This window comes from Mastomys coucha, unplaced genomic scaffold (assembly GCF_008632895.1).
Source record: "Mastomys coucha isolate ucsf_1 unplaced genomic scaffold, UCSF_Mcou_1 pScaffold14, whole genome shotgun sequence".
Lineage (NCBI taxonomy): Eukaryota > Metazoa > Chordata > Mammalia > Rodentia > Muridae > Mastomys > Mastomys coucha.
This window is the reverse complement of record NW_022196896.1, coordinates 2,299,128-2,317,723: the sequence shown is the minus strand read 5'-3', so window position 1 is coordinate 2,317,723 and position 18,596 is coordinate 2,299,128.

Sequence of the window (18,596 nt, the reverse complement as noted above, 5' to 3'; positions counted from 1 at the left end):
ATGGATCCCAAGCTGGGCTAGCCTAAAATTCCTCTCTATAGCACTAGCTGTCTTCAAAATTACATCTGTCCTGCCTCATCCTCTCAAGTGCTGAGATTACAGGAGTGCACAGTGATACTCAGCTTACATTTCTAGGTTTAACAGGATCACTTTTTCCATTATTTTCATGAGGCATATTGATCTATAGTTTTTGATTTTTTTTATTTCGTTCGTTTGTTTATTTTTGTAGTTAAGTTTCAGCGTAATGCTGGTCTCATAAGCTAAGTGTGAACATTTTCTTTTTTGGATTCTGAAGAAATTTATGTGATATTGTTGATATTTCTTCTTTAAAAGATGATATGCTTTATTAAAGAAGCCAGTGTTAACAGTTTCTGCATATACAATTTTTAAAGTATGAATTCAGTTTGTTTGCCACAGGACTATTCAGGTAACATAACCTTTGTAGTGTGAGTCTTTCAAAGAATTTATTCATGTGATATTAATTGTTCAAGTTATAGAAATGAAGGTACTGGAACATATTCACATTATTCTTTTAATAGCTTTAAGAGTCTTTACTGACACCATATCTTGATTATTTGTGTAAGTATTTGTGAATTTATTATTTAGACAGCCTAGAGGTTTATTAATATTTTTACTTTTTTCAAAAGCTCATTTTTGGTTTTTTGAATAGTATTTTTCCAATTTAATTGCTTTCTATACTAGCATTATTTCTTTTTACTTGTTATGAGTTTAATTTATTGCTATTCTCTAGCACTGCCTAGAGAAAACTTAGGTAATTTGTTAGCAATTTTTCTCCATTTCTGATAAAAATGTCTCATATAAATTTTCCTTAAAATGTTTAAAGTCTATGAATTTTGATGTAGAGTTTATTTTTTAAAATTACTTTTAAGTGCCTGTGTATGTGTTGCAGGGGAGCAGGTGCTTACAGAGCCTAGAAGTGATCAGAACCCACAGAGCTGGAATTATAGGCAGTTGTATGTTGCTCCATGTGGATGCTGGGAGCTGAACTCAGGTCCCCTGGAAGATCACCAGATTCTCTTAAACACCAAGCCATCTCTCTACTCTCCTGATTTTGTATCTAAATTTTACTTTGATTAAACATACTCTATTTTCTTTATGACTTTATTTTTGAACCATAGAGTATTTAGGGATAATTGTTTATTTTTAAATACTTGAGGATTTTATAGATTGACTAGATGTATATATGCTACCTTTTTTAGTTTAATCACATCATAATATATCTGTTTGTAAGATTTAAAATTTGAGAACTATCACAGTTGCTCTGTAGTACAGCTTAAGGTCTGGGATGGTGATTCCACCAGACGTTCTTTTATTGTTGAGAATAGTTTTCGCTATCCTAGGTTTTTTGTTATTCCAGATGAATTTGCAAATTGCTCTTTCCAAGTCTGTGAAGAATTGAGTTGGAATTTTGATAGGGACTGTATTGAATCTGTAGATTGCTTTCAGCAAGATGGCCATTTTTATTATATTAATCCTGTCAATCCACGAGCATGGGAGATCTTTCCATCTTCTGAGATCTTCAATTTCCTTCTTCAGACACTTGAAGTTCTTGTCATACTGATACTTTATTTGCTTAATTAGAGTCACACCAAAGTATTTTATATTATTTGTGACTATTGTGAAGGGTGTTGGTTCCCTAATTTCTTTCTCAACCTGTTTATCTTTTGTGTAAAAGAAGGCTACTGATTTGCTTGAGTTAATTTTATATCCAGCTACTTTGCTGATGTTGTTTATCAAGTTTAGAAGTTTTCTTCTGGTGGAATTTTTGGGGGTCACTTAAGTATACTATCACATCATTAGCAAATAGTGGTAATTTGACTTCTTCCTTTCCAATTTGTTTCCCTTTGATCTCCTTTTAATTGTCTAATTGCTCTGGCTAGGACTTCAAGTACAATATTGAATAGGTATGGAAAGGTATGGGCAGCCTTGCCTAGTCCCTGATTTTAGTGGGATTGTTTCAAGTTTCTCTCCATTTAGTTTGATGTTTGCTACTGGTTTGCTGTATATTGCTTTTACTATGTTCAGGTATCGGCCTTGAATTCCTGATCTTTCCAAGACTTTTATCATGAAGGGGTGTTGGATTTTGTCAAATGCTTTCTCAGCATCTAATGAGATGATCGTATGTTTTTTTCTTTGAGTTTGTTTATATAGTGGACTTCATTGATAGATTTCCATATATTGAACCATCCCTGCATACCTGGGATGAAGGCTACATGATGAATGACCATTTTGATGTGTTCTTGGATTCGGTTTGCAAGAATTTTATTGAGTATTTTTGCATGGATATTCATAAGAGAAATTGGTCTGAAGTTTTCTTTTTTGGTTAGGTCTTTGTGTGGTTTAGGTATCAGAGTAATTGTAGCTTCATAGAATGAATTGGGTAGAATGCATTCTGTTTCTATTTTGTGGAATAATTTGAGAACTATTGCTATTAGGTCTTCTTTGAAGGTCTGACAAAACTCTGCACTAAACCCATCTGGTTCTGGACTTTTTTTTGTTGGGAGAATATTAATGACTTTTTCTATTTTGTTAGCAGATATGGGACTGTTTAGGTTGTTTATCTGATCTTGATTTAACTTTGGTACCTGGTTTCTGTCTAAAAAATTGTCCATTCCATCCAGGTTTTCCAGTTTTGTTGAGTATAGGCTTTTGTAGTAGGAAAAATTGCATGGTATTGGTACAGTGACAGGCAGGTGGATCAATGGAATAGAATTGAAGATCCAGCAATGAACCCACACACCTATGGTCACTTGTTCTTTGACAAAGGACATTTTCAATAAATGGTGCTGGCTCAACTGGCAGTTAGCATGTAGAAGAATGCAAATCAATCCATTCCTATCTTCTTGTACAAAGCTCAAGTCCAAGTAAGTGTATTAAGGACCTCCACATAAAACCAGATACACTGAAACTAATAGAAAAGAAAATAGGGATGAGGCTGGAGCACATGGGCAGAGGGGAAAATATCCTGAACAGAACACCAACAGCTCATGCTCTAAGATCAAGAATTGACAAATGGGACCTCATACAATTACAAAGCTTCTGTAAAGCAAAGGACATCATTAATAGGACAAAATGGCAACCAACAGATTGGGAAAACATCTTTACCAATCCTATATCTGATAGAGGTCTAATATCCAATATATACAAAGAACTCAAGAAGTAAGACTCTAGAGAATCAAATAACCCTATTAAAAATGGGGTACAGAGCTAAACAAAGAATTTCCAACTGAGGAATACCGAATGGTTGAGAAGCACCTAAAGAAATGTTCAACATCTTTAGTCATCAGGGAAATGCAAATTAAAATAACCCTGAGATTCCACCTCACACCAGTCAGAATGGTTAAGATCAAAAACTCAGGTAACAGCAGATGCTGGTAAGGTTGTGTAGAAAGAGGCACACTCCTTCATTGCTGGTAGAATTGCAAGCTGGTACAACCACCCTGGAAATCAGTTTGGCAGTTCCTCAGGAAATTGGACATTTTACTTCCAGAGGACCCAGCTATATCACTCCTGGGCATGTACCCAGAAGATGCTCCAACATGTAATAAGGACACATGCTCCACCATGTTCATAGCAGCCTTACTTATAATATACAGAAACTGGAAACAACCCAGATGTCCCTCAACAGAGGAATGGATACAGAAAATGTGGTACAACTACATAATTGAGTACAGCTCAGCTATTAAAAACAATGAATTTATGAAATTCTTAGGAAAATAGATGGATCTGGAGAATATCATCCTGAGTGAGGTAACCCAATCACAAAAGAACACATATGGCATGCACTCTCTGATAAGTGGATATTAGCCTAGAAGCTCAGAATACCCAAAATACAATCCACAAACCACAAGAAACTCAAGAATAAGGAAGACCAAAGTGTATCTTCGTTTCTTCTTAGAAGGGGGAACAAAAATACCCATGTAAGGAGTTGCAGAGACAAATTATGGTGCAGAGACTGAAGGAAGGACAATCCAGAGACTGCTCCACCTGGGAATCCTTTCCATAGTCAATCATCAAACCCAGACACTATTGTGGATATCAGCAAGTCCTGACTGACAGGAGCCTGATATAGCTGTCTTCTGAGAGGCTTTAACAGTGCCCGACTAATACAGAAGTAGAGGCTCACAGCCATCCACTGGACTGAGCACAGGGTCTCCAATGAAAGAGCTAGAGAAAGGATCCAAGTTGCTGAAGGGATTGCAGCCCCTTAGAACAAACAACAACATGAACTAACTAGTACCCTCAGAGCTCCCAGGGACTAAACCATCAACCAAAGAGCTCACATGGTGAGACTCATGGTTCCAGTAGCATATGTATAGCAGAGGATGGCCTAGTTGGTCATCAATGGGAGGAAAGGCTCTTGGTCCTATGAAAGTTTATGCCCCAGTCTAGGGGAATGCCATGGCCAGGAAGTGGGAGAGGGTGGGTTGGTGTGCAGTGGGTGAGGGGAGGAAACAGGGTTTGTTTTTTGTTTTTAAGTTTGTTTTCAGAGGGGTAACCAGGACAGGAGATATCATTTGAAATGTAAATGAAGGAAATATCTAATAAAAAATAAAAAAAATTTTTTGAGAACTATATTAATATTTATTTGATGGGTTAGAATATAGTCCATTTGGTCACAGTTTAATGTGAATCTAATATATTGTGTGTTATAATCTTGAGTGTTCTATATATTGTTAATTAGTCAAATTTTTTATTCACACACACACACACAAACACACACACACACACACACACACACTCACGAGTGTGTTTATGCTACTTGTCTTGTTGCTATGACGAAGTACATGGCAACATCAACTTAAAGAAGGAAGGGTGTATTTTGGATCCCATTTAAGGGTACAGCTCATCATGGCAGCAGGAGTGGGAGGTGGCTGGTCACATGACATCTACATGCAGGAAGTGGTCAGAGGTGGCTGGTCACATGACATCTACATGCAGGAAGTGGTCAGAGGTGAATTCTAGTGCTCAGCCCTCTTTCTCCTTTTCACTCAGTCTGGGAGTTAAGCACAAGGAGTGTTGCCGTTCTCATCCAGGGTGGGTTTCTCCTCCTCAGTTAAGCCTCTTCAGACACATTTCCTCTGAGATTCTAAATACAGACAAGCTGTCGAATGGAGATCAACCATGGCAATATTCTGCTGGGTTCTGTCTCCTAGTTCTATTGCTGCTGAGGAAGGAATACTGACATCTAAATACAACTAGGTTTTTCCTTTATTATGGCAGCTTTTGCTCCACATGCTTTGAAGTTCCACTGATGAATGCGTGAATACCACAATTGCTCTGTGTTCTTGAGAGACTGGCTTTTATTTGCATTGTTCCCCCATATCTTGGGTAATATTCTTTGTTCCAGACAATGTTACTTCTTCTTGCTGTTGTTTAGTGCCGGAGCAACCTGCTCATTTTCAAGCTACACATTTTCCTTACACCATCTCTGGGAGGTGGCTCAGAGTTCCGTGCTGTAGAACTTGGGGTCTGTTCCTTTGCTAAGCCTCTCAGATGGTTTACGATTCACATTGTAAATTGGAGTCTTAGATTCAGTCAAAAGAGCCTTTGCTACCCTGCCTTGGTTGTCTCATCCTTACGAAGGCTTTTAAGTCTTCTTAGGAGAACCTGCACCTTGTGTGGACCATCTTCAGTAAAGAGTATTTAAGTCTGCAGTTTCTTCCCTGGAGTTTCATTCCCCCCCCCCCCCCCCCCCCCCGCCCCCTGCCTCCAACTTGTTAGGACACTTTATAGGCTATACCTCTGCCCAGGAATGTGATATTTATTTTGTAGTTTTGTCACCAAAAGTGATACTTATCCAATATGTCATTTCCTTTTCTGTATGCTGTCTTCCATCCACATCACCTTACATGTTCTTTACATGGTAGTGAGGAAGTTACCTTCTATTATCTTGTCAAGTAATTTAAATAGTAATCAGAAGGTAGGGAGGACCATAAAAGGGTTTCATTCTTTCAATGCCAGAAGAAAGTCTACTTCCATTTGAAACCTGTCTTAGGCACCTGAAAACATTGAATGCAATGAGATCAAGGAAAATGAAGAAGTCATTCTCCCTCTGCAGGCAATCAGTGAAAAGAAGGTAGCTACTGGACTCTGGAAAGCCTTAGCAACAGGTTGCATGAGACTCCGGTAGAACTCTGCTTGGCACCATTTCTTCTTTCTTTTTCCCCCTACACCAGAGGCATGTACTGGCTTTTTGCTTGTGAAGCTATTTGGAGATGCTCCGAGCCCTACATTTTCACAAAGGAGATAGATTTGTCCTTTCAAAAAGTCTGTTGCCCAATTTGAAATTGTTCATTCAATTGCAATATTGGCCCTGTACTGCTTCTCTGTCATTCTTGGGGTGGGAAATGATTTTTCATCTCTTATTTGTCATATGAGAGCACTGGTTTACAGCTTCAGAATTTTCACACATTATTTTTTTTTTAAAAAAAAAAACCTGTTCACAATGTGATGAGCTCTTGTATAGGCTTGTCTATGCCAATGTGTAAAAACCTCCAGCTGCCTTGGAGATTGGGTAGATAAAGCTCTGTTCCTCATTAGGTGCTCTGACTAACCCTGTGGGAAAGAAAACTTTCTACAGACATTTCCCCAGATTTTAAGTTTTTAAATTTGCCTATATCTCCACCCCCAATTGTATACACAAAAATTAATTGATTTTTTTGGTCTATAACAATGATGGTTAGTTATAAAACTGGGCACTTAAAAAATAAATGTGGATATAGTTAAAATTCTTACTTGTGCACTCCTTTTTGTATAAGCACACACACACATACACACACACACACACATATATATATACACAGTTATATTTGAACATTTGTCTCTATAAACTCTGTATATGTCAAAATTAGAATGAAAGATTACAGACCAGTTTTGGAAAAAACATCAGATTCAGCTTTTGTATTCACATTTGTGTCCTCGTTTAGCCTCTTACGTCCTTCGACTGTCAACTTTGAAAACGTAAGCCATTCAGTTTTTTTCTGTTAGTAAGAAAATATGGGCATGTTCTGAAGAGAAAATTTAAACATGTACTATGACAGCATTATGAGTGGACTTGTGCAAACACAACACAGACAAGAATGCAAAGAAAGAAGGTTCAGATAGCATCTCTATCTCCTAGCCTCTCAAAATTGTGTCTGGATAAAGCTGGACACACCCTGGTGCTGCTGTCTAGGAGAGACACTGCCTCCGTGCTGAACATTTTTAGGGAACAAGTGTGAAAGTTGCCCCTGGAGACAGACACTTTGAGACAGAAAACCAAATAGTTTTGACTTGAGCACCAGCTACCAAGAGGTGTTATTGGAGATATTACAGGGAAGTCCAAGTTGAGTGTAACCCCTCCTGTGGAAGGGAAGCCTTCGGACCCAGTTAGCCAGGTAAGCCAGAGAGATATCAAGAGGGGGTTTTGGAGACTCTTGCTTGTTAATCTCTTTCATTTACAACAAACTTCTAAATTTTAAATAGTTTTAGATTAACAGGAGAGTTTCTAAGATATCAAAGAGAATTTTTCACTTGGTGTTTCCTTCCCTATAGTAATGTTATGATGATGCATTTGTTCGAACTAATGCATATGTTACTATTAGATGAATGCCAAGCTTTCTTCAGATTTTACAGCTTTTGACTAAGGTCTTATCTTTGTCTTCCAAAACCATTACATTTAGTCAATATCTATTTTGAGATAGAAGGATGAATTCTATAGCACCCCTCAGAGAAACATTTCTGTACATATTCCCACGGAACACAGTCATAGGTAAAATTGTGTGTAGACGTTTGCCGATTAGAAATTTTAGCTCAGGAATGGAGTGTGTTGATACATGCCATAAAGGTTTGTTCATTCCAGGTGCCAGGTCTTGATCAGTAGTATCAGATGGCGGGGGTTTGCCACCATCCATGGTGCTCAGCACAATGCCTGCTTGCCAGAGACATTCAGAGCACACCGTGAGGCTAGCGCACACATGAACATGGCTCTTGGAAGCCGAGTTATTACAGCCTAGATTAGTGTGTCAACATGTCAGCACCATGCTGTTTTTAGAATTCACACGGGGTTCTGATGAATCTTCAGTTTTATAACAATTCAGATTCTTGAAAGAAAAAAAAAGCTTATTCTGTATTTTAAAAGGAAAGTACAGCATGAAAAGCATTAGCCAGACTAATAGGCATACAGTTTAGACTTGCCTGGAACCTGACACTCAGCATGACCTTCCTTCCCTCCCCCTGCTCTTTTTTCTAAGAAAACATTAATGTATTCAGTGGTGCATTATTGAGCAGTTGGCCTTGAGTTTGACTGTGTCAAATGACCGTGTTAGATGCGTCCTCACAAGTCTGAAGAGCTGGTAGGTAAATGGAACTGGGATAATGGAAAGTGCTTAGGGAAATTTTCTTTTCTTTTTTTTTTTTTGTTTATTTTTTTTAAGGAATCATTTTTTTATTAGATGTTTTCCTGATTTACAATATCTCCTTTCCCAGGTTCCCCTCCAAACAAACAAACAAACAAATAAAACTAAAACAAACCCCTGTTCCCTGCCCCCCCCCACCCCACCCCTTTCTGCTTACTGGACCTGACATTCCCCTACACTGGGGCATAGAACCTTCACAAGGCCAAGGGCCTCTCCTCCCATTGATGACCAACTTGGCCATCCTCTGTTACATATGCTGCTGGAGCCATTAGTCCCACCATGTGTACTCTTTGGTTGGTGTTTTAGTCCCTGGGAGCTCTGAGGGTACTAGTTAGTTCATATTGTTGTTCGTCCTAAGGACTTGCAAACCCTTTAGCTCCTTCGGTCTTTTCTCTAGCTCCTTCATTGGGGACCCTGTACTCAGTCCAATGGATGGCTGTGAGCCTCTACTTCTGTATTAGTTGGGTACTGTCAGAGCCTCTCAGGAGAGAGCTATATAAGGCTCCTATCATCCAGGACTTGCTGGTATCCACAATGGTGTCTAGATTTGATGATTGAATATGGGAAGGATTCCCAGGTGAAGCAGTCTCTGAATTGTCTTTCCTTCAGTCTCTGCTCCATATTTAGTCTCTACAACTCTTTCCATGTGTATTTTGTTCCTTTTAAGAAGGAATGAAGTATCCACACTTTGGTCTTCCTTCTTCTTGAGTTTCTTATGGTTTGTAGTTTGTACTTTGTGTATTCCGATCTTCTGGGCTAATATCCATTTATCAGAGAATGCATACCATGTGTGTTCTTTTATCACCCAGGATGATATTCTCCAGGTCCATCCATTTCCCCAAGAATTTCATAAATTCATTGTTTTTAATAGCTGAGTAGTACTCCATTGTGTAGATGTACCACATTTTCTGTATCCAACTGGGATAATGGAAAGAAAGTACTTAGGGAAATTTTCTAATCTGATAACTTGGTGTGGATATTTGCAAATACTCTGGACCCTGCCCAGACAGACAGACAGACAGACAGACACACAGGCAATCCCTCCTGCAGACACAGCTGCTCACAAGCAGTTGGTGTGTTGAGGCCTTTTTAAAGATGCTCATGTGATAGAAGTAGACAAGGCAGCATGCACCTTGGAAACGCTTCCAGTACGGAGGGAGCTAGATGTATATTAGCTATTTAAACGCAAAGTACAGAACATGAAATAAAACAGAAACTCAGCTCCTCTGTTGCACTCACCACATTTCAAGCGACAGCAAGAAGAGTTTCAGCGTCTCGCCGAGTTGTGCTTCAGACAGAGCTGTGTATTAGGGCACAGGTTTGACAGCTGGTACTGCTTGTCGGTTATACTTGAATGACTCGGAAACCAGGTAAGTCTTCTTCATTTGGTTAAGTTTAAGAGTTTAATTTAATTTGATGTAAGTTCCATCCGAGCAAATAGCCTGATGTACGAATCACACTAACCTCTATTCTCAATTTGAGTGAGGACGAGGTATTTTTTTTTTCCCTTTTTGCAGACTAGTTCAAAGTAGACAGGTTTTCTGTACTCATCTAATGTTCAACAAACAAATTGTTGACTTTATGCTTTGGTGTATTCGAAAATTGTTAGGTTCCTCACGGTTTATTCTCCATATTATTACATATTGTGTTGCTGTGCCTTTAGACCTCTACATTGCTGTGCTGTTTCTGGTTTATGGAACTTATTTTGCAAGCCCAGCTCCCCCCACTTGCCATTTACCTTTGCATTCTTTACCTGTAGTTTCAATGAACTCAGGATGGCATAGTAGTTGAGGGTAGGAATATATGTGGCATAGACATGAAGGTACTGACTCACTATAGCTTTATGCAGAGAAGAGGCCTGATGAGGTGATGTTGGGCTGGCTCCTGTGAGACTGGATGTCAGTGAAGTCCTGACCAACAGCCTGTGTCCAGCCTGTACAAATGATGTTACTTGTTAGAGACTAGCATTCCTTCTGAGAATGGGAGTTTTGGCATGTCTAGGCACAGGATGCTTAAGAGATCGTCCTGCAGGGGGCACTAAGCCTCTAATAGGCTTCCTTGAGCAAGACCATGGGACACAGACTGCATTTGCTGTTGTTATTTTTCTGGTGGAAGAGTGTTCTGAGAACCTCTCCCAGAGGCATAGAACATAAGACAGCCTGTTCAAGAAGTTTCCAGGCCCCACTTTTATTTTCCCCTACTGACACAGCTGTTCATTCTCACTTCTTTGCTGGAGCACCTTAGTCCCAAATATCTAGATCTGTGTGCCTTCCTAAGTGTGAGCGTAGCTTTATGATTAATAGAACATCACCCTTAACAGAAAGTACCATTTAGTTATGCTAGGAATTGAACCTAGGGTCTTGTGAATTCTAGAGTATATAGATGAACACCAACACTGGGTAAATCCCTAGACTTTTTCTTTTTTAAAAAACTTTTTATCTTGAGACAGGTTTTTCTAAGTGCTGAGGCTGACATAGAACTCACTGTGTGGTCTGGACAGGCCTTGAACTTGTGTTCTTCCTGCTTTTTCTCTTGCAGATGGGATTACAGGCCTGCTCTCTCTGGCTTGACTGATTTATTTTTTAAAGAAAGGGTACGAGTGTTTTCACTGTGGGCCACTAGTAAGTTGTAAGCTTAATGGACAACAGGCTTAAATTTCCCACAAATTGTAAATATTTTCCTGAGGTTAAATTAAAAAAAAATCAATATTTAAAATCTATCCAGAGGTGCCTGGAACAGAGGAGGTATGTAACTATTATGGGGCTTCCTCTGTATTTAACATCTCCCATCTCCAGCCCCTCTAGCATTATTAGAATGCAGTAGGGATGGATGCCGTAATGCATTGATGTTGCAGTAGGGATGGATGCCGTAAGGCATTGATGTTGCACTAGGGATGGATGCCGTAACGCACTGATGTTGCACTAGGGATGGATGCCGTAACGCACTGATGTTGCAGTAGGGATAGATGCCGTAAAGCATTGCTGTTGCCTTTTCTTCCCTGCAGTAGGGATGGATGCCGTAACGCACTGATGTTGCAGTAGGGATGGATGCCGTAAAGCATTGCTGTTGCCTTTTCTTCCCTGCAGTAGGGATGGATGCCATAACGCATTGATGTTGCCTTTTCTCCCCTGCTGATACTGCTTCTCTAAACCGCATCCAGTATATATAGAAGTTAGATCGTTAACCAGGTTTTTCTTTTTGGCATCTGCTTTTTTGAGATAGTCTCTGTTCTCATTCCAATTTTCTTTTTAATCATGTGTTTCTACCAATTGGCTCTCATTTTCTTTTTCTAAAAAGAGAAATATGAACCTCAGAGAAGAATCATTTTGTGGTTTAAGAACTGGCAAGGTCAAGCAGGAGTGCCTATAATTGAAATCTGAAATATGTGCTTTGTTCTTCTTTACAAGCAAAAGAGAAAAAGAAGAGGCCATGACCTCAGCTCCTAGCCCTTCTCTTGATGGAGAATGGAAGTTATTGAAGCAATTACTCGAGCTCAGATTTCAGGTCTAGGATATGAGGAAAGGCATGCAGGCACTTATCAGAGAAGAAAGACAGTAGGAATTTTCTAACACTGGGCCCAGTAACTTAGATTTTTAACCTTTCTGTTTAATCATGAAATGTAAAGAATAAATCTGGTCGACAAATTACATCACTTAACCACAAGCAATTGAAATGTGGTTCAGTTAAGAGCGTCTAAGGTTATACCAAGTCCTCAGGAAAACACTCAGGTTTCCAAGCCTACAGTTCTCACTCACACAAACCTGCTTGTTTTTGTTCTGTGTTTTGAAAGAATCTTATTCTTGAGGCCTGGAACTTGCTGTGAAGCAGTGGAAGCCAGGCTACAAACATGTGGTTCTCGCCTCTGTTTTCTGAATAGAGAGATTGTAAGTAAAAGGTACCACACCCAACACACCTTCTTCATTTTTGTGAACTTGACCCACAACTTGAGCAGTGCTCCACTAAAACCACAGCTCACATCTCTAATCAGTCTTTACATATATTGAATCTACTGTTTGTAAAAAATCAATCAGTTTGTGGAATAAGTTTAGCAGCCTTTGTTGGGTTCAGTCCTCCTTCATTGTCTGAAGAATAGGCTTCAGACTACCAAGTACGTGGGGATGCTCCGGCCTCTTGTTTAAAAATAGAATGAGATTTATTTCTAACCAATTCATATCCTCCTGTACATCTTAAATCACTGTCCTGTTACTTAGATACCATGTACAATGAAGTTGCTGTGTAAATATTAATCTGTAATTTTAGGGCAGTACAGAAAACACATCATAGAATAAGGACAGACAGGCATTATAGGACAAACTGGGTGGTACTTGAATAAGACAAAAGCAAACAATGCTGAAAACAGTGAGTACTGGAGAGAGGCCAAAGATCTGTGAAATAGTGGGAAGTTGTAACAAGTTATCATCCACACATTGCTTCATCTGCCAGGATTCGGCACAGTGCTTGGTGTGATTCAAGTGAAGGCTTTGCTTTTGAAAACTATGAGATATGTTCACATATGGCTTAGTGGTTTCAACCCACAAATGCTGAAGGAACAGACACGAAGCCTCCCACTATTTCCATTTTAATAAATACCACTATTATAAAAGGGTCAGAAATACTCAAATGCAGCAGACTCTTGTGTCAACACCATACAGAGGCCGTGTCCTAAGACTGAAGCAAGTTGTCCATGCATTTCATCCTGCTGCTATTTCTTTTAGCTTCTTCCTTACCTGTTGATTATGTAGTGTAGCCCATGCTACACTTCAAACAATACTGGCCAGTAGTAATCTAGCTATCCTCCATTGTTCACAGTGCAGCCAACAGCATGTTACTTGCCTTTCAAAGGAGATACTTATTTCCACGCATTATGACCTGTTCACTCAAAGAAAGGAAATGAAGAGATACAGGCACAGGAGAAAAAGAATGATGGTTCCGTGACTCAATGCAGTCCTAGCCATCTTTACCATGAAGTTTGGGAGAGGGCGGGGTGGCAGGCATGGGGAAGGGGGAGGCAACAGGGGTTTGTTTTTGTTGTTTTTGTTTGTTTCTTTGTTTTTTGGAGGGGAAACTGGGAATGGAGAAATTTGCATGTAAATAAAGAAAATATCTAAAATAAAAAAAATTGCACCGATGTAGCAACTATAGAGTATTTATAACCCATAAGTGTTTCAGGATTTCAATATCTACTCGTGATACACACACACACACACACACACACACACACACACACACACCAACACACACACACACACACACACACACACAGAGGGAGAGAGAGAGAGAGAGAGAGAGAGGGAGAGAGTTAGAAACAGAAATAATGATGTAACATAACATTGATCATTCTATGGATATAGTATTTACAAATAGTTAAATATATCATATCAATCTTTATAACCAGTACAACTGCCTCTACAAGTCAATATATCTAAAACAAATGTGAATGGTAAGATTGTTTATTCAACTTGAGGCCATTACCGAAATTTCTGAAAAAAAAAAATGTCTCTAGAATCGAGGCATGATGGACTGTAGCAGTAATCCCTTGGGAGGCTGAGGCATGAGGATAATGGGTTCAAAGTGAGCTGGGCTACACAATGTGACACTATTTCAAAAAACATGCTTATAAGGAGAACCATTTTCCCTCTGAGGATATGGCCATTGGCATGGGCTTCCCATATTTCAGCTGATTGTTCTACATCCTTGTACATAGAGGCAGCACTAACTAGACGTAGTGAGTTATCAAAAAAATTACATGAAGTTGTGAAGAGGATACTGTAGGTATTTGGAGGGGGTAAATGGGGATAGAGATCACATTTCATTGCGTACATGTATGTGACTGTAAAAAATAAAGGTGAAAAATTAAAAATCTATGGCAACATTTATTATCTTTTAAAAATTAATTTATTTAGCTTACATCTTCATAGAAACTTCTTCTCCTCTCCTTCCAGTCCCTCCTTTTCATTTTACCTCTGTCAGATGTAAAGGTTTGTTGAAGATATTTTCTCATTCTGCAGGCTTCCATTTTTCCTTTTGACAATGTCCTTTGCCTTACAGAAGCTTCTCAGTTTCATGAGGTCCCATTTATTAATTGTTGTTCTTAGTGCCTGAGCTGTTGTTGTTCTCTTCAGGAAGTTGTTTCCTGTGCTAAGGCTTGGTGCAGGGTCTTACCTGAGTTTCCCTGGAAACTGCTGGCCTCCAGGAATGCAGGCAGGGTTGTGGGGTAGGAAATGGAGCACAGGGTCGATAACACTTCTATTCCTGCAAGTTTTCACTATGTACAGTGAATATGCAAGAATAAAAAACAACTCCTTTAAATAGCAAAGGAGGACATTCTGGATGAGGGAGTCATTCATTTCTTTAGCTATTGCTATGCATATAAATGTTTTGACTAGTAGGATTTTTCTCCCTTTCTTTAAATATTAGTACCTTTGCAACATAATAGAAATGGACATGCTTTGTACAACACCCAAATTAAAAATAAAAAGAGTGCACCTTCTGCCTGCTTTTCTTGGATGGCCCAGAAAAAATACTAAGGACTCTGGGGCTTTGTGGAACATAAGGGACCATACGGTCTGGTAGAAAGAAAACAACGTCTAGTCAGATGGAGTGGGATTTTGAATCCCACTGCACTCATACTACACATTTTAGGTAAATTTATTTAATTTTCTGAACATGTTTCATTAATCTGAAAAAAAAGAGAAATAGTATATACTATAATAGCAAGATTTCAGGAGCAAATATGATACATCAGATGTAGCACATAGTAGGGATTCAATGAACACTGGTTTTCTTTCCCTTGTTTTAAGCCTGTTCAAGTCAGAATATAACAAAACAAAAAATAAAAAACAAAAAGCCAAAACAAACAAACAGACAAACAACCTTTTGTTGAAATGTAAGGATGAGGTCCTGAGTATAACTTTGGACCATAGTACGTGTGGATGAGGTTTAGGTGAAGATCTGTGTTCAGAGAAGGGAGCTGCTAGGCTAGGAGAGAGTTGGAGGTGTAAAACAAGGAACAGGCAAGAGCCATGGGAGGGTACTGAGAGTGTCCAGTGAGGGTCTCCTTCTAAGATGATGAAAGGAGTCTGGGCTGAAAAAGAAGGACTAAGGGGCATTTAAAGGTTGATATAACCACTGGGGATCAGATGCTGAAGGGTGGGACCAATTCTATCATAGAATCTCTGAGCACACAAACTGGGTAGGGATTTGTCTTTCTTCTGCTTTATCTCCTTCAGCTTATAGATGAGAAAACTGAGGCTTAGTAAAGCCAAGTGGCCATTGTAGAGCCTGTTAAAAATTGGTGACAGGATGTCATGGCATGTCCATATGACTTGCCTACGTCTGTAGCATTTCTTCTATATGTAGGTCAGATTAAATGTCACTCCATCATCTCACTTGACAACCAGCTATAATGCTCGTGGATCAGAAGAGAAACTCTCAACTAAATCCTGTTTTGAGATTGGTAGGTATCACAGGCTTATAGTCCTAGTACTTTAGAAACTGAGGTTTGAGGATTACTGAGTTTCAAAGTCAGCTTGATCCTATCTTTTCTTTGTTTTTTTTTTCAAACACAACAAAATAATGAATAATAAAAGAAAGCAAAATCCATCATGCTAAAGTTGGACAAGACAGATGGACAGAAGGAAAAGGCCTCCAAGAGAAGGCTCAATAATAAGGCACGCACTTGTTCACACACTCATGAGTTTCATAAAAATACTGAACTGAAAGCTATAATACATACAGAGAGGATGTGGTGCACTTGTGTGTTGGCCCTGTGCTTGCTGCTTCAGTCTCTGTGAGCTCATAAGAGCTTTGCTCAGTTGATTTAGAGGGCCTTGTTTCCTGATGTCCTCCATCTCCTCTGGCTCTTAAGTTCCTCTCTCCTCCTGTTCTAAGGAAGAATTCCCTGAGTTCTGATGGGAGGGATTTGATGGAGAAATCCCATTAAGAGAAGTGTGTTCCAAGGTATCTCTCTCTGCATAGTGTCTGTGAGTCTCTCTGCTTTCTCCCATCTGCTACAGGAAGAAATTCCTCCGGTGCTGGCTGAAAAAGACATTGATCTATGAGTGTAACAGAATATCATTAAGAGTCATTTTATTGTTACATTTTTTTAAAAAGACCAGTAGTATTTGGTTTTATCCTAGATCTCTGGGTTATCTAGTTTCTTGTTCTTGGTCACACAAGCAGTATTGAATATGGGTTCCATCTTGTGAAATGGGCCTTACATCAAATCAGACATTGGTGGTTACTCGCATAAGTTTTGTGCCACCATTGCCCTATCATATTTTGTAGGCAGGACCGATTGTAGACAAAAGGGTTTTTGACTAGGTTGGTTTTCATGTATCTCTTTTGGTAGTTAGAAGAGTACTTTCCCCATATTAAAGATATTAGAACACAAGGGTGAAGGCTCTATGTAGGTACTAGCTTGCCTCTCTATGTTCATTGAGTTGTGTGGTTGTTGTCTTCCTTTGGGAACAGGGCTTTGCACTCAGTTAGTGGAGAGCAACATATTATCTTAGCAATAGCCAGAGTTTGGGAGATTTTCATGGGACCTTTTTGGCCAACAATGTAATTAGATGTAACCCAGTCATGATACTGGAAGATTTGTTTGGTGACAAGAGAAGGCCAATTGGGACTCCATCTCCCTTATTGTTTGGAGACTTCTTTAGGATCACCTTCATAGATTTTAAGAAGGTTCACTAGGTGTTCATACTATCCCTCAATGCCCCTAGATTCTAGCTGTCTTTTCCTTCATTCTCTTCCTCAATCCAACCTCCCTTACTCTCTCCACCTAATTCCCTCTTCCATCCTCATCATCTCATTTCATCAATAAAATCTATTTTCTTTCTTTCTCCCAGGGAGATTCATGTGTTCCCCATTAGTCCTTCCTCTATACATAAACTCTCTGAGTCTAAGGAATGTAGTTTGGTTATAATTTATTTAATGACCAATAGCTACATGCAAGCAACTACATAACAGATTTATTTTTTTGGATTTACATTATCTCTCTTAGAATTATTTTTTCTAGCCCCATCTATTTATCTGTAAATTTTATGATTTTTTTAACTGCTGAGTAATACTTCACTGTAGTAAATGCACCACATTTTCTTTATCCACTCTTTCATTGATGGATTTCTAGGATGTTTCCAGTTTCTTGCTTTTATGAATAGATCAGCAATGAACTAGGATGAGCAATATCTCTATACTATGATGTGAAATCCTTTGGGTATATGCACAAGAATGGTATAGTGGGGTCTTGAGGTAAATCAATTCTGTTTCCAGAGAAAGTGCCTCACTGATTTTCATGGTAGCTGAATAAATGAGCTTGCACTCCCACTAGCAATGGAGAAGTATTCCCCTTGCTCCACATCCTTGCTAGCACAAGCTGTCACTTGTCAATAGATTTTAACCATTCTTACAGGTGCAAGATGGAATCTCAAGGTTGTTTTGATTTGCATTTCCCTGATGGCTAAGGATGTTGAACATTTCTGAACATTTCTTTAAATGTTTCTCAGCCATTTGAATTTCCTTGACTGAGAACTCCTTGTTTAGACCTCTGAACTATTTTAAAAACTGGATTATTTGGACTGTTGATATCTAGTTTCTTGAGTTCTTTATATAGTTTGGATAGTAGTGTTCTATTGGATGTGATTAAAAAATCTTTTTCCATTCTGTAACTATCTTCTTTGTCCAAATGCCAGTGTCCTTTGCCTTATATGAAGCTTTTCAGTTTCATGAGGTCCCATTTATTGATTTTTGTTCTTAGCCCCTATGCTATCATTTTTCTATTCAGAAAGGTTTTTCTTCTGCTAATGAGTTCAAGGCTGTTCCCTACTTTCTCTTCTATCGGGTTCAGTATATCTGGTTTTATGCTGAGGTCTTTGATCTATTTGGAGTTAAATTTTGTGCAGGGTGAATCTATTTGCATTCTTCTACATGCATATATCCAGTATGATAAGCAACATTTGTTGAAGGTGCCTTCTTTCTTCTTTTTTTTTTCCCCATTGGGTATTTCTGGCCTCAAAAATCAGGTGATCATATGTGTATAGGTTTATATATGTGTCTGGGTCTTTAATTCAACTCCACTGATCAATGTGTCTCATTCTATGCCCAAACTGTACAGTTTTTATTACTATAGTTCTATAGTATAACTTGAAATATGGAATGGTGAAACTTCAGCAG